Genomic DNA, 23,821 nt, shown 5'->3' with positions numbered 1-23,821 from the left:
GTGCATCTGGGTGCTTGGCCCTGGAAACGATTGTATTAATTGCCTGGAGGATTACGAGACAGAGACCTCCACTCGCTCATGCATATTTGACACTTCCAGCGGCACGCTCGGGCCCCTGTTGCAGCTAATGGATGATGTTTGGTCGGGTGTTGCATATGCATTAGCTACCAAGTTATGAGCGAGTATGCGGAGGGCGCATCGCGAGCGCGTGCCTATCTGTCTGAGCATGTGTGTCGGCTGTGTTATCTCGAGCCAGCCAGGGTCGAGCGCGGGGCTGGGTGGTCTGGTTTGTCGGCTCCTAATTGGTGCGACTGCTCCCACTGCTCCTGCCCTCAAAGCCTGGCGCTGCCCTCTCCTGTTAATCTTTGCCAGGAATTTGGCTGGCGTGACACGGTACTGACCTGGCAAGTCCTTTGGGGGCGGCTGCTGCTGTGTGCACAAACACACATTCGGGGGGGAAGAAAGATCAATACGCAGTCACTTGGACGCAAGAACAAAAAGAGATACGAACTGTAATGCAAATGAGAGACACAGATACGCAATATGAGTGAAATGAAAGAGCTGCGGCTCCATTTGAGATATGACTCTGGACAGCAGCACTGTGATGAAGAGGGAGAGCTCTCGACAGTGTTGTTGGTGGAGCGGCATCAAACAGCTGTGTGTGTGTGTGTGTGTGTTGGTGGATAATATCAGCACACACTCACACGGAGAGGAGCGAGGTTGTTAACATCGAGTGCACGTTGCTGTACACGGCGTCCCATGCGAGCGCCGAGATCGCCTGGCACGACATTTTGACCGATAACGCAGACGGAGCGAGATTCTCCACTGCCCGCTCTTTAAAGGCATGTTACGCAGGATTTGCTGGGTGTATTTTTTTTTTGTAAACACAATGTTCAATAATGAAATATGTTTGAGTCTCGTTCCCAAGCTGCCGAAAGCGTCGATATCTGACCTGGGAATGAGAAACACTCAGAAACAATAATAAGAACATGAGAAAATACAGGCTGAGAGCCTGAACTTTGATCCGAGCGGCTGCTGTGCATTTCTTGTTCTCTCTCTGTTAGATTCCATCAGCATCACAATCTGAACATAACCCGTCCTTGACTTCATTTTTTCCACGCAACCTTTACTGAGTTCCTGCTAATCCCCTCTGTTTTGTAACCAACTCTGACATTTCAAAACATGATCTTTGTCTCCAAGTGCTTCCCTCTTATTTCCAGCTTGTTTGGGTTTTGCTCTTCGCTGTGTATATTCCCGTCCCCGCCATTAAACTAAACAAGGCTGCTGAACGGAGCTCTGCTTTTTGTTCTCCGAGGGCGCTTGTTGCTTAAGGGGAACTGGAACTCCAAAGGGTCAATTCAGTAACTGATGAAGAAATCAATAACAACCCTCATTGGCTTCCACAGAGCTCTGCGGCTAGCACGGCTAAAAGTCAATTTCGTATGCTTGACCATGACTGACTACTTACCTGAGATATCTGATACCTGAATTTTTTTCCTTATATGCAATTAACCCCACCCATTCGGTGCACTGAAGCCTCCTGACTCTTTTATTCAAGGTATGCAGCACAATAAATACAGCTGAGCTACACTTCACTTCATGGTCAAGAGCTCTTTTGTGTCTATTGATGTTGGACGAGCTCTGATAACACCAGTGAAGATCGGGGGGGAAAAATGTCACATACTGTAAAAAATGGCCCAGGCATGCGAGCATTAGCATAAAGACATCTTCAGTACACGGTGGGTGTCTCTTTTACCTGCATGCATAATGACTACATTATTTCATATGCATGATGAATACATTTGGAATCATCGATGTTACCTGCCAGGTTCAGTGAAGTGCTTCGGCTTTGGGGGGGTATGCGATATGTAAATATGTCATTTATGCCTGCATGAATTTCCCCCCGTCAAGACTGTGTAGGTAAATTGAAATTCACCGCGAGTGCTGACCCACAGCGGAGTCGCAGCCCGTATATGAAGACACACAGAACTCCTTTCAGAAGAAATTAAAGAACTAATCCATGTGTGCAGACGGTGGGTGTGATGTTTGAACGGAGGGGGCATAATTTGGACAAAATGACTCATTCGGAAGTCGGTGCTGCAGGATGAGTTTATCTCAGTTGGGGTTTGACTTGGTGTTGAGTAAACACTCCAGAAGCCATCGCTGCGGAGTCAGAGTGCGTCGGTACTTACAGTGGGTGTTAAGCGGTCCGTTGGGCTTTCTCGCACTTGGATGGCATATTTTATGTTCAAGGTAGCACCGGAGAGGCTGTTGTAGACAGGAGGAAGCGATGGGCGTGTCTGGCTCCAGCTTCATGGTTAACAGCCATGGCCACTGTTGGGGAAAAAAAAGAAAAAGGGAAAAAAAAAGGAGATTAAATGAGATTTAGTGTATGCAGGACAAGTAGAAGTGCTGCCTTCAAGTCAGCACAAAACCTTTTCCCAACACAACGTTCATTGCGTGCCATTCAAAATCCCTGATTAAGTTCCGTGACGACACTTGGGTTTTTGCCAATACTTTCAAACTCATTTTATCCGCATTATTGCGGGGGAACATCAGGTTGCTCCTGCAGCAGAATTAACACAATATTATGCCCCTGTAAATTAGAATGTCAGCTTTTATCTGCTAAGATCCAACACACACACAAACACCTTCTACAAAGACGTAGCTCTGCTAGCTAATCACTAGCTAACAGTTAAGCACGGTTAAATAAACGTACATAACGCAGACGGGGTTCAGGGTGGGAACATATAACTTTTGTGAATATATTTAGCATGTAGGAGTTTCACATAATAATCCAGTACTTGGTGAGTCGGCCATCAAAACCACTAGTCGAAACTGCATCGTCTGAAATGTTAGCATAGAGGTTGAAACAACGCCTGCTACGAAAACACTGTGGTTTTGCTAGCAATGCATTTCTAGTGGGTGAAATGAATAGCATAGGGCTATATTTTTCATATAGATGCATGACTAACCAATCACGAAATCATACCAATATATAAATAGGTATTCATTTCAGCTTATCTAACAAAATTGATTCGGAAAAATTGTAATCATGTGGCAGTTAGGTAATTCTGCCTGCCAAATATCAAAATGTGTGTGTAAGGGCGGCAAAAAAATGCATTTTTTTTGTGAAAACACGTTGTGATCTACGCTTTCAATATGGCCCTCTTTTGCCTGTATTAGTTTACCCCTTGCTGGTTGTGTTGCATCACAATCATTGCTTATTGGTGAAAAAAAGTACGACACATCGCCTGTAACGATTTGGCTACTTTATAGGATTAATCGCTAGCTACTAAAATTCAGTCATGGTCAATGACCAATAAGTATGAAATAGAAAGATGAGATCACTTTTCATTTCGGTGTGTTTTACGACACCATTTCCTCCGTCGCCTTTGAATGTTGACACTGGATGTAGTGTTAATTGTGCATGATGGATTCCCGGGGTGATCCTGCATCCATCATGCGTGATCAGAAGCCGGTGATGCAGCTTAAAGGGTAGAACAGCAACTTGCAGCTGTCCTTCGATTTGAGTTTCAGCCCTCCCTACATACGGTGAATTATACACTCCTCAATCCCCACAGACCTGTAACCCCCAATATACATAATGAACACATCCCGCAGAACCATCAAAGAAAATGATGGTGCTTCTGACCGCCTCTGATGTAAATGACTGTGGCCTGAGTTCACTGTATGCGCCTGTATGGGAAGTCAGAGCCCTCTGAGACCATTATCCCGAGTGCTGCAGCACTCATACCTCCAGACGAGCCACTAACAGGAGCGCCTCATGTTTAAATGCAAATGTTTTTAACCAGAGCACCTTGCAGGAGCCACAGCCGTTTAGAAACTCCTTTACCTAAGCCGTGCACGCTTACTTAAAACAACTCTTAACAAGCTGCTGCTTATGTCGTTAGCATATGAAGAGCAAGAGCGGAACAATGTCACACCTGCTTTCTGAACTGCAGGCGGAGACACAACTTGTAGCTGTAGAAGTTGAGGGAAAGACAGGCGGAGCAGATAAAGGGATAAACCCTCGCGGTGGAGCGTTTAGTACACTAAGTCTGCCGCTGCCAGTGAGGAGATGTAGTGTCACGATAACGACCTGTGTTTACGGAGGGGACGCATTAGCCGTCACTGTCTGCCGCATGCCAATCACTGTTGTGACTAATCACAGAAATCTCAAAGCTCGCGCGTTTAAAGCGGAACAGCAGCCTCGAAGAAATGAAGATCGCTCGGGCCGAATGCAAACAGCAGCGGGGCTTCAGTGAGTGAGTGATTCGGAGGGGGGGAGGCTGGAGGGTGAGACATGTTGGGGCCCGCGTGACGCATCGCTGTTGTCCCACATTGTTAGACAGTACATTGTCCAAATGATTTCCCGGTGGTAAAAATCTGCCTAATGATCTTTGTCTCTAGTGCGCTAATTCATTTATTATGCTAATAGGAAAAGCCGTTAGTCTGATCAGACACTGCATAAACACGAGTGTTCTTCAATGTTCAGCAATCATGTTGGAAGAGGATTTGAAGGCTCCCAGCGATTCTGCCGCATTATAAGATGATGAAAATTATTCATAAAATTGTCAGATGACGATAAGAGTTTAAAATATCTAATAGGCAGCCTTGGACGTGGATCGCAATCTCCCCTCGCCGACAGACGGTTAATTCCCCCGTGAGCAAATGTGAGAATTCTGAATAAATGTGCAGCAAGGCTTAACATCGAGAGATGAGTTATGCTGCACACTGATTGGCTGTAGGGTGGCATAACCTAAGATGAGTTTCTCTGCCGCTCCGAGCAGTGGACTTTACTGTACAGTGTGTGTGTGTGTGTGTGTGTGTGTGTGTGTGTGTGTGTGTGTGTGTGCGGCAGTGAAAATGTCCATCAAGGTTATAAAGAACAGTGTCTGTTCTCCCTGGGCGAGGCCTGACCCAGGCGGCTGTTTTTATCCACACTCTATCACCTTAATCTCCCAAGAATTACCTCAGCCTCTGGGGAGGGGGAGGGGGGGCTCTTATTTAATAAAGTGACCGACCTGCAGAGCAGACTGTCATCACCGAGGAGCAGTAAACGTTTGGTAGAGAACATGCCCATTGAACTGCTCGGACACTACGTGGACCATAAAATCCTGGAATGTGTCTGGCAAGCTTTGACACTTGCTGGGTGGTTTGCTGGCTCTGAGCTGGAGGGAACCTTAAAGGCCCAGACACACCGATAAACTACCAGTTAAGAAAGCCTGCTGTTGTGTCGCCTCCCTCTGCCTGTGTCTAAGCCAAAAAGCTGCACCTGAACACACCACAAAAACGACAGCTGATGGAAAACTGGATTTTTTGATTCTGCATGAGAGGAGGAAAATCTCCCTTTCAACAAAATGCGACCTTTAAGAATCATTACAGTACTGTCAGAAGTAGCCAATCTTCTTGCTAATGGTCTAGTTTGCTTATGTAGGTCACACAGAGTTATAGATATTAAATCGAGACTGTTTTACAACCAGTTAAATCTCCTAACAGCACATTTAACTTGTGTTTCTTTTTCCAAACCACACAAATATGAGAGTTTAAATGTTGTGTTTGGGAACTCCAAACAGAACTAATCTCTCCAGATTATTGCGCGGACAATCACATTTTGTTCTGTATTCCTCTGTTTTCACACCTGTAATCAGGTACCTTCGAAATGCATATTAAATCTGATGCCTCAGAGCCGGCTGGGCCACCGACTAAATCACATTTACATCTGATTACGCTACCGAAAAAAACAAATATTGCAGATAACGTTAAAGCACATCGGGATTGTCTGCACCATCTTGAGACTTGGCTCCCATATTCAGGCAGCCAGGATAGTCAAATAGTTTTGATAGCAGCTGACAGTCAATTGCAGTTAATTTTCAGAAGATTGGTAATCCACGGGGGGATGAGGGTTGTAAATCAAACAGGGTAAAAGATCTTTAAATTGATTGTTCATCAGCATCAGTGAGTGATAACGACTCTAAAATATGGAGGTCGCATCTGTGTAACCGTTGTGTTACCTGAGGGGACGTTTTAAAAACTGCTTGTTTGCTCATGCTGTCCGTAAGTGCAGGAAATGAATCCATATTTTGGCAACAGGATGGAGCACCGGTGGGATTTTTGGATGAACCAATATGATTGGGTAACACACAACACACTGTAACACTGTTTAAAGGTTCCCTGTAGACTCGTCTTGTGAATAAAGGTCGGTTTACATTCAGTATTACTTACCCAACACATGGTGCCGTCTCCCAAACTGCCCCTGTTGATCAGTGGATTTGATTGAAATTGGTGGCAGATATGTGTGATGAACAAACAAAAAGGGGGGACTTGCCTTTAAGCGATTATATTTTCCTACTGTGTTTTTATTTCATGCATTAATTTCGATGTGTAATTTCGAGGTCAAATAGTTATTTCATTCTACTTCTATAGATTCTTTTCTCTTCCTCATGTTTCAGTTGTTACCTTCCCTGAGATTGTGATGTTTTCGCCCCCTGTCCATTTTTTTGGTTGATTTGTTGGTTTGTAAGCAGGATTACGCAAAAACTGCTGGACGGATTTCCACCAAACTTGGATGTAGGACGGGTCTCAGCCCGGAATAGAGCCCATTAACTTTTCGTATGGGTAAAGGGACGGATACTGGAGTTTTTTTCTCAGTTTTGTTTAACATAGATTTTCAACATTTTCATTAATTTCTCAGGGAGTAAATCATAGACCTTGACGCAAAACTGGTGACTGGTTTGTATGAGTCAAGGCAAATTGATGCCGAGGCTTGATTGAATGAAAGGGGACTGTCGGCTCTTGTCAGAGGAGGAGCGCAATTGTAATTTAAAGATGGCTATCAGTCCATGAATTGATTGCTTGCTGACAGACAATAAATTCACTGTTCTTTCACCGATCATCGATTTGTGACGCACTTCCAGCTTCTCTGTTGTGAGGATTTGCTCTCATATCTTTGAGTAAACTGATTATCTTTGAGTTTGGGGTCACACTATAATCACCATTATTTATAAAATGGTAAATCTGTTGTCCGTTAAAGGTGCAATGTGTAAAGAATTTAAAGTATAAAACATTCAAGAATCAATTGAAGTTAACAATAGAATGCAAATAATAAATAAGAGTTGTGACCTTATTTCAAAGACGCTGATGTGTTGCAGAGGTATCTGCTAAAGTTAGCATGCTAACCAGCTAGCCTCAATCCGTCCTTTGTCATAACACCACTCTGAGCTCTCAGTCTGGACCGCTAGCTCCACAGCTAACTATATACGTGAGTTGAGAGCATTTTCTTATTTTAATAAATCAGTGATGGAAATAATTCTTTGCATTCTTATGCAAAAACAACCTGCATGATTTCACAAAGGGCCATGTTGGACATAAAATAGGGCACACTGACACAACTGGCTTAGAGACTGAAGCTTCCGCCACTGTAAAGCTGAATGTGGTTCACTGTGGGTTACCTCCTGCGTAGCAAATTCAGCCTCGTTAGAATAAGCAGGGGACGGTTCACAGAAGAAAGATGTGGCGCCCATGTGACGGAAAATTAGAAAATGCGTTCGCCGAGCGAGACCCGATGAGGCGCCCAGAGACGAAGCGATTCACATCTCATTTTCTTATCACGACGTCACCTCAGAATACCCCCTCTGTGAAATTGCTGTTTTTATGTCTGATGACTTCTGCGCTTGCACGAGATCCCCCTCAGACTGAGACGTTTGAACTGTCTTATTACAAAAACATGTTCCCGCTGCTCTGAACTGTCGGAAGCGCTTTGGAGGGACCTCATCGAAAGCATAAGCAATAAAACAAGCCTTCTAGTGTTTCCATTTTTAAATACTCCGAAGGGAACGGCTGTAATGCAATTTCCTAGTACTCTGCGTCCCCTGGCTGCAGCTGCTGGGGCCCTTCCTTCCAGTGTGGGCTGCTGCTTTATTGCAACATCAGCATTATAATGGGGAGGAGGGGGTGGGCCCGCTTTCTCCATGTCTGAACCTGGTCATAGATCTCCGTGGACATCTACACCGGCTCTTCATTATCTGCTCTCAGCCAGCATCCCAGCAGGAGGGCATGTGTCTGAATAAAAAGCCTTGATTATGTAACCGTCTGAAAGAGCTGGCTGTCAGCCTACTTCCAGGCCCATGCATCAATCTGTTCCCCTGACTCTGCATCTCTTTACAATAACTCCTAATATACATGATGGATCTGTATGCATGGTCGGCGGGGTGAATGTTTTGCATTCAACCATCTGCTCTGATCGATCAAGAAAGCCAAATAACAAGTCACTAAACGCGCGTGGACGACTGCCAGCGTTTATTCAATCTGCCCGCAGACTAATGCCGACATCCATCTTGTTTTCAGAGGCCGGAGGTTTCTCGAGCCGCACGTGCAGCCCAACGTTTAACCGGAAAACAGCCGCGCACAGGACCGTCCGTCCGCTCCGGGTGCCGCCTCGGCGAGTGCAAAAGCCCAAACCAAACAAAGAGAGTGATTAGTGGATCTGTTTAACCTCAGGGCAGGAGGAGCCGGTTATTAGACCGGAGAGTTTACTTAGCAGTTTGCACCGCCGTCTGCCTTCCTCCAGTCCCTCTGCAGCACGTCCCAACACAGTGCCACTCAAAGCTGCCGGCGTTAATTAGGGGTGGGAACCACCAGTGAATACTTTGGCGGCGAGAGCAGAGAGGTTTCTCTCCACCGCAAAGTCTGTCTTGATTCAATAACAAGTCGTCTGTGACAATCATCCTGTTGAATATGTCGGACATTGACATGCATGTGACGATATAATAAGAAAGAATTCTGCATCAATGTGGCTAAAAACAACTCAATTTTGTTGAGCTGTTTGTAACTAACATTATCCCAAATGTTTCTGACAATGTTCAAACCAGGAAAATCCATGAGCTGACTCAAGTTGAATTCAGTTCAGTTGCCTGTTGCTACTTCCAGGACAGAAAAGTCTGCGGACAACTCTCACATTTCACCTCCGGCTCCAGTCAGCAGTCAACATTACAGCTCCATGAAAAACACCCGAAAGTGGCGACCATCGCTGCTGCAGTCAGGTTGATAAACTGGTGTGAGGATACAAGAGGTGATGTCATTGCTGAGCTCTCCTCTCGTCTCGATATGATTCTGGGTGTTTATTTTGATCAAATTTTGTAACTTCAGCTCCACTCACTAACTCCACCTGCCTGTCACAGAGACTCAGAGTCAAAACAGATTCTCTATCGGCTTTAGTCTGAATGTTGCAACTCTTAGTTTATCTGCATATGAGTGCAGAAGAAGCAATACAGTGGTCTGTTCACAGCCGATGAGTTTAGTGGCTCGGAAAACAGAGAACAGAATGACTGACAGCGAATTCTTGTCTTTTTCTCACAGATTATACCTCCATATGCAAAGATTGTGTTGCCACATGTACACTGTGGTGTTGCTCCTTTGAGCAAAAGATGCATATACATCGCCCGCCACCTGCAATCACGTTCCCTGATGCCGCTTTCTCATGCCTTGCATAATCGCCCCGTTCACCCTCGCCTTGTTTATTCATTTCCTTGAATGACACCGTGTGGTCTCTGTCCAGACATCATCATCAGAATATAATGATCTTTTAATGAGTTTGAGGCTTCGCTGCACTCAGAGCCGCTGATCTTTGTCACAAGGGCTGCAGACCAGACGTTTACCACCATCAAGGGAATCACTGAGAAAGTCTCTCCGACGTTACCGCCGACAACATCACAATCAGGTTATCCACCAGTTGTTTTATAAGTTGAACAAAGATGAATTTGAAGAAGAAGTAGAGCAAATACCATGAGATGAGATCCAAATGTGCAGATTGACACGTGTTTGCTTGAGATTTATCTTTTGTTGTGTACGTGTCCAAATGAGTTTAATCTAAAAGGTAAACGTTACGGCAAAGATTTAAAAACGGGGCAGAAAAACAGTTCGAGCCTCAGATGTCTGTTTATTTACCAGATATAAATGATGAGCAGTCCAATTTACTCCTCTCCCCTTTGACAAAACCACCACCTGCATATTTATAGGATTGAATTCTATCAGCTTTTCAAATCCACGCTTTAGAAGAAATGTGCTCCTCCGCCGTTCATCCTCTCTTCGGCTGAAAATCACTTACTCGGCTTGGTTCAGAAATGTACACAAGGATGGGGAAAAAAAAGGGTCTGGGGCTCAAAAGTTCAGGGCGGCGCTTCAGGGAGAGAGGATAATATTTGAATTCGAAACATGATGAGGATCATATAAAAAGGGTATCTTCGCACATTACAGCCAATCGGACGTTTCAACAGATTCCCTCACGAGGAGATTAGATGAAAATCTACCTTGCTTTTGATTCGACAATAATCTTGATGGCAGCTCGACTGGACCTTTTTTCTTTATACAATGCCATCAGGGTTTTTTAATCATACATGTCTTAGACTGTTTGAAAGCTCCAGTCAAGAGGTGGAATCGACAGAATCACAATGGCGGCTTTGTTGGAGAATTCAGTGGCAGTTTTTTTTCACCCCAGTGTAAAAGATAGAGGTGAACCGGCACGATATTCTCTGCTAGGACTGTAATTAAATTCACAATGGATGTTTTTTTTTTACTTACTTGAATTACACTCCTACAAGTTGTCACCCAGCAGGGAATATTTCTACAGAGAGGAGCACAGAAATATGGGCTAAGCAGACATCAGCGGAACTTATTTGCTCGCTCTCAAAATGTCTTTCTTTTGTAAATTTGACATCCTTCTCGCTCGTACTGGCTTTAATTTTGTGGGACATTGCATGGGGTTTTTAGGCTAACTGAAAGGTACTTACACACTGCTCTTGATCACCATAATCCAATTTGAGGATTATGGGTAACATTTTTGAGCAAGTATGAACTTTGATGTGATTTCAGCAGCTTTTTATATCATTCAAGCCTAATACCTTCGTACCAAACATTTAATCAGTTTTTTTTTTGCTTTGTAGGAAAGGATTGCTTATTCTATCCCAAGCGTTCATCATTTAATGCACCTGTGGGTAGATATTTTTGGCCAGTTGTCCACATATACACCCTCTTATAACCAGTAAGTTAAAGTTAAGACAGAGTTTACATTCAGCCAGTGGTGTGCCCTCTTGGTTGGCAAAACACACTAAACTTCCCCCTTGGCTGGTTAAAACATGATAAACTGCCCTCTTGGTTGGCAAAAATGTGCGCTAAAGTGCCCTCTTGGGAGCTAAAACGAGCGCTAAAGTGCCCTCTTGGAAGCCAAAATGCGTGCCAAAGTGCCCTCTTCAGTGGCGAAAACACGCTGTATGTGCCCTTTTTTTTCTTTTCGCCCCTGCCCTTCAAAAAGTCTGTGCACGCCACTGCATTCAGCGCAGAGTGACGATGAGGAAATTCTCCAGCACGTCAAAGATAACATCCCTGCCCACCTGGACCTCAGACCCTCACCAGTATGCTTTCAGAACCAACAGATCAGCAGAGGACGCCATATCCACTGCCCTCCACTCAGTCTTTGCACCCCTTGAGAGTAAGAACGCTACGACCAAATCTGTTTGTTGACTTCGGCTCAGGCTTCAATATAATCTAACCCATGAAGCTGATTTGAAAAGTTTACACACTGAGCTTCAGTACCGAACTCTGCAACCGGTTATTGGACTTCCTCACAAGCAGACCCCAGACAGTTCAGATTGGCAATCACACCTCCTCTACTTTAGTGCCCAACACTGGAGTCCCCCAGGGTTGTGTGCTCGGCCCCCGCTTGTTCACACTGTTCACCCATGACAGCACTCCAAGGCATCAGAAGAACACTATTATGAAGTATGAGGACAGCGCCACAACCACTGGCTCTATTACAAACTATGATGAGAGCTCATATCAGGGAGAAATCAACTATCATGCAGAGAGGTGCACAGAGACCAATCTACTGCTCAACGTCAGCAAAGACCAAGGAGCTGATTGTTGATAAAAAGGAGGCAAAGCCACAGACCCTGTCTACATCAGTGAGGCTGAGGTGGATCCGGAGGGAATCAACATCAAAGTGAACCTTTCATAGTAATGGCACATCACCACCTTGGTAAAAAAAACAAAAAACAGTAAATGCTCTACTTAGGAAAATGTCTCATTCTTGTCAACTTTGACAGAGAAGCATTAGGAAGCATCCTGGCTTGAAACATCACAAGCTGTCCTGGTCTGTCCACTGCCATACCCACAGACTCCGGGGCAAAATCAATTCCCCAGGCTCTGCTGAAGACTCATGAAGTCGTCCTCAACACTCCACAATTCAAGTTCTCTTGTAGCTTAACTACAACTTGCATTTCACTGTAAAATATCAAATTAACCTTGAACCTTTACTGTAGAGTCACACAAGTCGTGAAAGACAGCAAGTTATCTATCAGGTTCCAACATTTGGCCCATCATGTCCTTTTATCAGTCTGTTCTGATATATTATGATATGATCTGATATATAATCATCTCAAAAGGAGAAAAGATCTTATATCGCCTTCCCATTCCACCAGAAGGATCTTAATTTCTTTGATCATGATGCTGAGGCGAAATTAGATTCACACACGGCAACAGTACAGTGATGGTGACTGAAATAGAATAGAATAATTCCTCCCATTTGCAGACAATTTTACTTTATAATTATGAACAAAGCCTCGAGGCTGCACACATCCACTGTATAAATTTAACAGTGAATTAAAAACCTGATATTTGTACATTTGAATATTTGTATTTTAGAAAACATCGGTGTGTGTGTATATAAGTTTTTTTTTCACGGGCTGCTAATCATCTTCTAAATCCCTCTGCAAACCATCTTGCAATCCTCTGGGAGGTACCAACCCGCTCTCTGCTCCAGATTAATACCCTGGCGTTTCTTTTGGAATTGATTATTTAACTCTTTTTTTTTTTTTTTTCTTCCCCAGCGTTATGTTTTATCTCGGCGCGGCAGAATGGCTCCGCGCTGTCATACAGGGCTTTGCCGAGCGAATTGAAATCCTCCGGCGCAGGTGTGGAGAGCGGCGCGGTGAAGAGGCTCCTTCACTTCTGCACTCGGCTGATAACTTTAACATTTGACCATGTATTGTGCTCAGGCAGCCGGTCTTATGAAAGCATGGATGCTTTTTCCTCCAAACACACGACTCTTGCACGACTTTTAAAAAAAAAAGGAGAGCGAACTCTTGAGAAAGCCAATAGATGGTGCGCGGGTTCAGTTGCTGCGGCGACAACATTAACGAGCGTTTCTTATCAGCAATCTGCTTATTTGGTCGCCACGTCGGCGGAAGCTTCTGACAAATTGAACCGCTCGTGCTAAGAGGGAAGCGGCGGGGAGGCATTTTTTTGAATATAACTCCACTGTTGTCAGGTTTTGTAATGATTATTTCAAAAGGGTCAGCAGTTTGCATTCCTCAGATTCAGGTTATAACAAATGGAGAGTTTCGGGCGCTCAAATAGCTTTTTAATGAATTAGTCAAGCCTGGAAATGAAAACTTCTGCTGTCAGCTGGATGGCAGTCGGACCTGTTCTCTCTCCGCTGCTACGAGAAGAAAAAAATGAAGCGCCTTGCATGCTGATTTTGTAACTAGGTTATTGGTCACTCCCCCCCCCCCCCCCCACTCTTTCTATTCCCTCCTCTTTTTTTTCTTCCCTGATTTCCCTGGATGTCATGTTCATGGAGTGCTTTCACATTTTCAGAGAGAAACAGAATTACGGTAACAAACCTGGTTTCCTCTCAGAAACATGACACTTTGAGGTAACCTTGCTCGTGCTCTTCCTGGCTATGTGCACAAGCAACGAACCGTATTTCCAATGCGACCGAGCGATCCCCGCGCCCCCTCCTCCCGTCACCAATTCCCCCCGTTTTCACACTGCAGCCATTTTCCGGAGCGATTTCAAGGGATAATGGCGCTCACAAATCATCCGGCGGGCAGTGGAGCCTGTGAAATTGATGTGCCTTCATTTCAAAACAATGGAGGTGCCTTATGAGGGGGCCTCATGATGTCATAACTTCAGTAGCTGACAGGGCCCGGGCAGGTGTGTTTTGGCCCCGGGATGGGCACAGGGCCAATGAAAATTCAGGACAGCTTAATCAATCCGCGGTATCGAATGAGGTGGCGGGACCGTGGTGTAAGCAGCCACCAGACACGCTCCATCATGCCCTCCGCGCTGAGCGAAACAGACAGCTTTTACTTAGAAAAAGCAAGACCTGCTTATCTCCCTACAGTTGAGTAATGCCTCACTGTCTATCTGTCGGCATCGCTCCGCAATTTCCAGTCCAAACAATAAGAGCGATAAACAACTCGGGGACCATAAAGACTGAAATTGGCTGAAAAAAAAAAAAAAAAAAAAACACGAGACCAAAGCGGAATACATCAACAACCCTTCCTCTCTCACACGGAGGAGTGTGATGCCAGTAGGAGTTGGGTTTCATTGGAGGGATCGAGTGATAAATTATTCACGCGTCCGAGCGAGAAAGGACGCCATAAATCTCGGGAGGGTTTTTGAACTGTAAACGAGCGGGGGGTTGGAGCTGTCGGGCCTGATTTCAGCGTATTAATTAAATCTAAAACAAACGGACGATATTTTTTCGCAGGGGGATGAAAAAAAAAAAAACGTCCACAGTGTCCACGAGACGCTTTGCTCCGTTTAATTAATTCCTCCTGTGCTCGTTGACATTTCCTCACGGAGGGGTTGCACTGGTGAGGCGGCAGCTCCTGTACGAAAAGATTAAAAAGCCACTTACACGCCAAAAAGAATTACGGATGACGGAGGTGCGCGGCTTAATTGGAAATTGATTGACTTGGCGGCGTTACACCTGGTCTCATAACGTTTCACATCCCTCATGCGTCGGGGAGCTTGGTGCATTTTTCACTAACCACCAGCAGCAGAAGAAGAAGAAGAAGAAGAAGATGTGTTTCATACTGGTGCCTCTCTGTGGAGAGAAGTTGTGTGGATGGAGCCATGTTGCCTCCAACACATCCAAGCCAGCACTTCAAAGAGAGAGCGGGATGGGGATGATCTTTGCATGACGGATGCAGCTTTCCGCCAGCTGCGAGTGCCGGGGAGCGAGCTGCACCTCCGTATCTGACTTTCCATGAGCCGTCGCCCCTGCAAGTGCTACAAACACACACAAAAAAACAACACACTGGTGTCGAGGAAGTGGAGAAAGATCAGCTCCCTCCTTTTCAAACCAAGATGGACGCCCGGTGTCATTTCGTGAAAGCCGCCGGTTGTTTCTCAGAGCGAGCGCGACGATTCCCGACATCTGACGGGCGAGCCAACTCACTCTGACCCGACGCCGCCACCGGTTGCCAAAAATCTGCACATCAGCGCCGCTCACTAATCGCTTTTGTGGAACACGCCCCAGATGTTTAACATAATTTCCATCAGCAGTTACTGCAGTTTTTTGTCTCTGGACCAAAAGACGCAATGAATTACATTCATAGCAAACTCCTCTGCTGAGAGATAATCACTTTTAGAACACTAGAACACTTTTTAAGGCCGTTGTTTCTCTGGCAGACGCGTTTCAAAAGGTTTTTAAACTCCAATACCCCCAAAAAACCCATTAACAGAGCCGGGGAAACGGCACACAGCACGCAACTTTATCAGCTTTGGCAGAGAGTAAAGGGTTGAAAGAGGCAGAACGCTCCAGGCAGAGAGCCCTGCAGCTGAATATAGAAGCAACTGGAGAAGATGGAGTTTTATTAATGGCTGCTGGATGCGGCCTCTGAAATACTCTTACTGTACAGTCAATTTTTGAAAAAGAAAAAACATAGAGCCATCTGGGATAACTTCCTCCTGCTCATTCTGACACTTTTGCTCACTTTCGCATTCAACACCGTGCTTTGGGCCCCACGCACGAAGATGCGCGAGCCCCGAATTTATGGCCAATTTATGAGAAACAAGCAGAAATTGTCGCCGTTTGACAATCTGCATGGAGGCAGCCTTCACAAATTGCTTTTGTGATCGAACTCCCGGGTAGTTTTTTGGGGCTTGTGGTAAATTTTTCCCAGCTTGTCATGCAGAGGCTCCCGAAAACCCTGAGCAGTGGAGGGACGCCGGTCGCAGGAAATTTTTATTGTGGACCCAGAAGAAACCAATCAATACAATTTCCATAATTTGATGATCTATTAGAGGCTAATTTTTACATTACGTTTACATATTTCGCTTGTCTTTACCCGTTGCTGCATGAACCTGTCCTTCACAGAGACAAGAGTGCACAGAGAGTATGTTAATGTTTCCTACAACCAATGAGAAGACACTGTTGAATATTGAAGTCGCGCCATGGGACCTTATTCTGGAAACGCTTTGTGAATGGAGAGAAGTCAATTCAAAACATCAGTTTATAACCTGAGAAAACCATGTTGTCATTAAACTAATGAAATACAAGACTGTGAAAATACATAATTAAGGCTACACAGCCGACAGTCACGTAAGTGATGTCATCACTACAACCCCTTGTAGACTTGTATTTTAGCATCCTTTCTGTGCCGAGTTGGCGGCCATGTTGGTGTTGGTGACATGTTATGTAGTTCGAGTGGTTTAACACTAAACTATATGATATTTTACTTTATTTTCGACAAACTGCGACTTTCTTTACTTGGAAAATTATCTTTTTAACCGACAAACATCATGTGTAGTTCATGGCTCAATACCAATCGGGTCAAAACTTTATTTGTCCCTCCCCATTGACAGTTTTTGTACTACATACTCACTGCAGAAGCTTTAGATATAGGTATTTGACCGTGTTCACCCAAAAAATGACAACTGAATCATTATCTGCTCACTGCTCCCGTACCATGGAAGGTCATGTGAAGGTTCATAGTTGACGAAACATTTCTGGAGCTTGACAGTAAAACAAGCGTTGCATCGTTCTCCTAAACAACTGAAGTAGACGGGGACAGAAACAATTGAAGGAAACATAAAATGGCTCCGAACAGCTCCGGAATCCCCGTGATCCCAAATTGATTTGAAAGGATGTTATGTACACTCGTACAAACTGTTTGAGCTCCGCGGCTACAGTGAAAGATTTCAGCTTTTTAAAGGGAATTGATGTGTTGGAAATGATTCCCCGCGCTACTAGAAAGAGACGAAGCAATTGCTGTGCGTTGTTGCCTTCGACTCATCTCGGCGTGAAGATGCAGAATTCTTTTGTCAACTATGAAACTTTCCGTCGGCGTGTGGGGTCGAGTAGATGATGATTAAATTATTTTTTTTTGGCTGAAGACTTGTGCTCCTGCCGCGGGGCAAATGTGAGTTAGTTATTCAAGTGCTCAGTGCAAGCTAGGATCATTGCTGTTGCTGCATGAAGTCAGTTTGAGTAATCCTCCATGGATACGGATACATTTTGGTTTGTTTTCATTTTGGTCATGTCCGTGGAATAAACCATTTTTCACTCGCTTCCCCGCGCTGATCACTGGACATCCAACCGAGGGCAGTCATGAGCATCCAGAGGTGCATGTCGGAAGTGGCAGGGAAAGTTTTGTAAAAGTTTCCACTGCGAGTATATTGAATTGTTTGAGAGATTAACTTTAGGGTTTGTCTCGGGAGAAACATTTAAAAACAGAGCTAATGCACTTTGCGGTACTTAAACAGATTACACATGAAGCCACGGCAGCAGACCAGAGACCGTCTTCCTAACGGAGGGGAAGCCATGCGTGGCTCCTGCCCGCGGGCTCCAGACAGCTGCAGACTGACAGGAGATACGTGGGGGACGGCGGACGGAGGGAACTCCCCTCGTCTGCCTGTATGTACGTCAGCCGGGGTCAGCGGCACGGCGGTTCTGGGATGTAAATGCAGCTAAGCACAGTGGCAGACAGACGGATCCACACACCTCTCCGCCAGCAGAGCACATCTCTGGCTGTCAGATCGGACCGGAGGAGGTTACGGGAGGTCAGCGTGGCAGAGCGCGAGCAGCCAGACAGCTTGTCAATGCTGTTGACAACCAGATGGATGAACCAATACATTTGGGAGCCGCGGTTCTACCCTCCCGTTTTTTTTTTTTTTTTTATTAACCCACACTACCACTGCACTTGGACATGTCCCAAAATGTTGATACTGGTTGGTCATTTACCGCGAGCACATGTGAAATTTTCTATCTTCCCTCGTACCCCTGATCTGCACGCAAAGCATCTCGGCTCGCCAGTTTCTCAGTCAGAGCCGCGGATCTATATGTTCTGTTTATCGGGCTCGGCTGGCTCAAGCTGGCACATTCATTTGTCACCGCTGTGTGTCTTGGAGCAGAATCTGATCCCAGAGTCAACATTAACATGGCTTTTTCTAGGGCAGCAGCTTCATTACGGAGCCCCAGCATGGTGAACCAGACCATTACCGCTCTGGCGAGAGAGAGAGGGGGGGGGGAGAGATGGGAAAATGAGAGCGCGGTGAGGATATAGGATAAGCAGAATGATGAAGTGGGGGAGAGGGGAACGAGGGAGTGTGAATGAAGGATGCTAGGAAGGAAGGGAAAGAGGTGACCAAATAAATCACCGGCCAACAGATAATTGGACGAGTCGCACTCGAGGGAAGGGTTTGCGGCAACCATGAAAAGTGACACCGTGATTTGCAATTAACTTTCAAGAGGAGGAATGGGGATTTAGTCCCCTTTGGATTAATTCCTGGAATGTGATACCTGACAAATTGTCACCATAATGAATCTGTTGGGCTGCAGGAATCATTACTGCATTTTAACTCGCATGATGGCGCACTCCTCTGTGGGGAGAGCTCGCCTCGATCTGAGGAGAAGGAGAAAAAACCCCCCCATCAAATTAGCACCGGCAGCAGACCTGGACGCCTGATGACCCACCGTGGGTAACACGTATGACCACGACCGGCTGTGGAGGCACGGCGCGTCACTTTTCCAATTGCCGCACGGAGAAAGTTAAGCGACCTCAAGGACGAGAGGATTCAGTCGACGCTGCGATAATTAAGGCGACCGGGCAATCACACTCTCGCAGAGGTGTAATTTAAAGATAGGATCGCGACCGAAAAACAAGGTTAGTCCTCGTCTTTATCTACAAAAATAAAACGCGTTCCCTAATAAGGCGAGTCGGTCTGAAGGCACGGAACTTTTTCTTGTTCTCACTTGGATTGAGGCACAAAGGAGGACTTGTGAGTGGTTTCAAGTGTTAAAGTACTGCACTGGAACAAAATGTCAAGGTCAGATTGTGTTGTGAGAGTGTTTCTCTCTCTCTCTCTCTCTCTCTCTCTCTCTCTCTCTCTCTCTCTCTCTTCTGTCTTCGGGCTAATTTTGGCACTTCTGTTTTAGTAATTCAGAAGCCGACAAATGGCGGAACGACAGGAAATCTGAGGAGGGAGGGAGACGGAGCGCTGGAGTTGAACGTATGGAGGCCCGGAGAGAAACAATTCTGGTGATGCATTTTCATCTTTGTTCTTTTTCATTTCCCTCGTCTGACAAAGCAGGAGGGAGAAAAAGATAATTAAAGGTGTTACCAAGGTGTTGTTGATCCCATCCCGTCACCCTCCTTCCATTGCAGTTACATCACAACACATTCGCTGCTCGAATCATCTGTTGTCTCTATTTTTTGAGACTTGTGCTGCTACTTATTTCCCTCTGTACTGCTGTGTTACCTGTGAATTTGTCCCAAGGGGGATCAATAAGGAAACATCCTATCTTATCTTATTTGCTCCCTCAGGTGGTGGCCGGTCACTAATGCGAGTCAGCAAACATTAACATGTCTAACTTTAGTTACTGTCAGGTCAGCGCCACTTTTACATGTTTTTTTCTCCCATAAACTGGCAACCACCAATGAAAACACTGATGTCAACTTTAGCCAACGGTGTTCTGCGATTGGCTCAAGAACCTTCTTAGAAACGGGAACCAGCTGTCAACAGAACAATCATTTTGGACCTGACAACTTTTTAAAATGATTAATTCACAATCATAATAATGTTTTGAGGGAAGATACTTTTGTTCTGCACCTTTCTACGAGCTGTGTGGATCTTATTTTTTTTTAAACAATGGGTTTTCAACATGAAATGTGTCATTGTGACCTTCAAAGATTGGCAGGGGGAGTCCTCTCTTTTGTCAGGATCATTTGTTCTTAGAGTTTGTTTTTGTTATGAATTTGACTGACTGGGACTAAAATCATCTTCCCCGTTAGCTTCAGACCTTCAGCCAAAACTTTCACAGATGGGAAAACAAAAAAACAAAAAAGAACACTTTTAAGAACTTTAAAATCCTGAATATTGATCACGACAGCGTAAAGTTTCTAGCACTTTAACTGAAATTTCTGCCTTTGCCTCACCTGAACTTGTCCCAAATTAGAAATTACCTGGATGTAATTGAACATGTACTCCATCTTAATCGCCATGATTAGCCACCTGTGTCAGATACTATTTGTATTATTCCGGCAGCGGCCTGTTGTCACCGTCTGCGTTTTGAAGCAAACCGGTTGACCTTTCGAGCAAATCTTCCTCTACTGAAGCGCTAATTACAGTAAGAGTCTCATTAGGGTCCGAGCGATTGCCAATTAATGGGTCCTCAAACGCAAAATAAGATACTCGCCGCTGATCGCTGGAGGCTGCGTCAGCTCACGACCTAAAAAAAAAAAAGTGAAGTTAATATTTCTTTGAGGAGTGAAAGGTTGTCTCACAGAGGAATTAGCCCAAAAAATAAAAATACAAAAAATGGGGGGAAGCATCTTCAAAGTACGTCTGATCACAGAGATCACAGACTGGGAACAAAAGAGAGGTCCCAGAAGGTGTGAGCTGCTACAGGTGCCTCTGAGACTCAACGAATTGTCATTTAAAGGGCAGTTCCACCAATTTGACCCATTAAAGTGTGTGCACTGGTCATAGGGGAGTGTTACTGGAGCTGTGAAGAAAGCGCAAAGCCCTTTGTGCTGCAGAGGAAGCTGCTTGTATTCTCCAGTGATGTCACTCTGTGGCTAAATTGCATTGTGGGTAATGTAGGCGCCGGGTTTTCCAAAGGAAGACGAATATTGGGAATGGAAGGGGGCGATATCTCTGGTTCTGCTGTGTGTCCAACTATGCTGTAAAATGCAGACAGCCTAAAACCTGGCGCCTACATTACCCACAATGCACCATCACTGGAGGCAGGTTATCTGATTACATGCTGCTCCCTCTGGAGGCTTTAAACAACTTGTTTCACAACTCAGATATAACTGAACTAATACATTTGGCCTGATGTGAAATGGATTGTTCTCTCCTCCGCCTCCGAAGAGTTTTTTGAGTCGTCTCGGCCAAGAACACTTTGCCAAACTCCAGAAGCACAGAAGGCGTAAGATTGATGATCTCCCCCTAATAAGAATTCAAGGATTCTAAAACCTGTGACTAACCACAGTGGAGAGTGATGAAGTGCCAAACACACTCGAAAACATCTGACACTTACGCTTGAGCACAAAGCGAATCATCCGCAGTCTGATTCCCGTAAAATGCAGCGGGTCTATTGATACTCCTGTCCCGTCGTCCACGCGAACAGCCTCCAATTATCAGGGGGACCGGGATTGAGACTTCTCTCATTTAGCTATGTTGGCCGGTATTGATTGGACTGGAAAACTGTGTAAAATCGGAGAGAAGTGCGATGACCTTGTCTCTGGCGCTGCTCGCCTGATTGACAGACAAAGTAGAGACAGCTGTGGAGACGTACCTGCATAACAATGCTCTCCGCCTGAGCCGAGCGGGAGGCGCAGCGCGGCGGCAGTCAGCACGTCCGTGGTTGTTGCATAGTGATGCCTGTCTGCACAATTTGATCAGATCCCTCAAATCACACCCCAGCCACAGATTCACTCCAAGATCTGATTTAACGGCTCTTAAGTGGACACGACACAGCTGGTAGTACTGATGTCACTATAGTTACCAATCAAACAATTGTGTCCTCACTCGAGTTGTATACGTTTTTAATTACCGGCTTAACGGGCGATAGAGACAAGATCAAATGTGTCTTTTCATGCACACTTGTGGAAAAACAATCGTCTCGTCTCTGCTGGTATCCAGGCAATTTAACACAGCAACAGACGTCTAGTGCCCCCGTCAAGTGGCTCTTCAGCCCGGGCCGTCTCCGAGGAGGAAAATACAATTTGAAAGGCTCTTCATGAGCTATAACCACTGCTTTGGTGATAAATAAGTCAAATAAGCTGAACTTGTGGACCATAAAGTCAAAGCATGTCAAGCGAGCGACTCGAGTAAGTTCGTTTTTGAGGCAATTAGGGTTCATCCTAAACCCCAAAAACCTGATATTGGTACCAAGTGGTTTGAGGAAGGTCAACCTCTCTTTTTTAATTTGTTTTATATAAATCAAAGGGCTGACGTTGGGCGTATGTAAGGTTTAATAATGTATACTCAGTGGCAATTACACGACAACGCATCTCAGGAAGTAGCGCAAACGAATAACAAGCGACGTCCTACAGGGAGTTCATAGATTAAGCAATTTACTTTTCTTTTTTTTAAGTACCCCAACACTCTGAAACACCTTCAACCCATTATATCACTTAACTAGCAACCTACAACCAATAAGCTAACAGAGTACAGTGGGGTACGCTGGTGGCTACACCTCACATTTCATTGGATGATTTAACCTTTTTTGTGTTGAATTATTCACTAAAACAATTAAACACATTTTTAAAATCTTGTTTTTTTTTGCTCATTTGTAACTGCTGATCTTACTAAAGTGTTGTAAAGGTGAACCCAATGGTGTGTCGGTACACCATGTTGTCAGTTATTCGGGATATTGGTCACAGGTTAGTCTGTAAATGGCATCTTTGGTATTTTTCTACGTGGATACTTTTGTTTCTGTGTCCGTCGGTCCAGTATTGACCCAGAGTGCATCGGCCTGCAACCGCAAGACAGGCTCTGTAGGGTCTTTTCCATAATGTTGTCACATATTGAGAATAATGATCTTAGTCTGTCAGCTGCAAGAACCTTGAGTAGATGCACATTAGCGCGAATTGATTGCGGTGGTGTGCAGTTGCCCCACAGGCTTTACACTGCAGCCTCGTTTCACGGCTGCCGGCTGCAGCGCTCTCGACCAGTTTGAATAATTGTTGTCCCCGGGAGACATTTAGACAGAAGAGAAAAAAACGTGACAAAGTGGGGTCGTGTGGAACAAGTGACCTTTTAACAAACTGAAATATGGTATTTGACAAGTACAAAGTGGGAGAACAATTAGTTTAGCCACACAGGGGAAGAAGTTTGGAAAACTTCTTGTTTCGCTGCGCCTTGGAGCTCTTTCATGTGATCGGACATGTCTTTTCTCTGCCCCGACTGCTTTGTTTGTAAGAGGGCTGTCAAAAAGGGCCATCAGAGAGTGTGAACATAGGGCCGGCCAGCGCCTCACACAGTGAATCTATCCCACAGTCTGTTTGTGCTCCACTGACACAGTGTAGTCTCTGGACTCTGTCGGCAGTCCTGTTCCTGTCAAGTCAAATAACAGCGTTTCAGACGGGCTCCTGGCTCCGACAAGGCTCACGCCAGCGCAGCTGGAGGCCAGCGGGGCTCTAAAGAGCTGTTTTGGGAAATGCATTTCTCCACCGTGTATCGGCTGCAGAATGCAAAAAGACGAAGCCCGAGAAGTTCCTCGGCCCACATGAACGCGCAGACTCGGATAACCTAGAAGGGCTCACTTTGTTCCTTGCTGGCATTTCTTTCAAATGTCAAAGCATTCACCTGGAACAAGTTACACAGACCTTCAGGGATCTTCTTTGGAGAATGTCAAGCCGAACTGTGAGTCTGTGCAAAGCTTTGGGGTAAGTGCAACGTCCACTGGCTTCTCATAGTGAGGCCGGAGGGGAGGAAGTGAGACATCCAGGTCTCAGACGACTCGGTCACGCTGCACTTATTAAGTGTACATCTAATCTCAGGCTTATGCGTTGTCTCTTAAATA

General features: G+C 45.2%; 1 protein-coding gene across 2 annotated transcripts in view; it reads right to left on the bottom strand.

The window, feature by feature from the left end:
* chrm2a (cholinergic receptor, muscarinic 2a) overlaps window positions 1–23,821 on the bottom strand; it is an 89,187-nt gene that overhangs the window by 52,970 nt on the left and 12,396 nt on the right. For both annotated transcript variants that reach the window (XM_030440037.1, XM_030440038.1), the window contains exon 2: window positions 2,193–2,334. The gene's annotated coding sequence lies outside the window, so the exon portion shown is untranslated. The remainder of the gene's footprint in view (window positions 1–2,192; window positions 2,335–23,821) is intronic.

This window comes from Sparus aurata, chromosome 14 (assembly GCF_900880675.1).
Source record: "Sparus aurata chromosome 14, fSpaAur1.1, whole genome shotgun sequence".
Taxonomy (NCBI): domain Eukaryota; kingdom Metazoa; phylum Chordata; class Actinopteri; order Spariformes; family Sparidae; genus Sparus; species Sparus aurata.
This window is presented reverse-complemented; position numbering and strand designations above follow the sequence as displayed.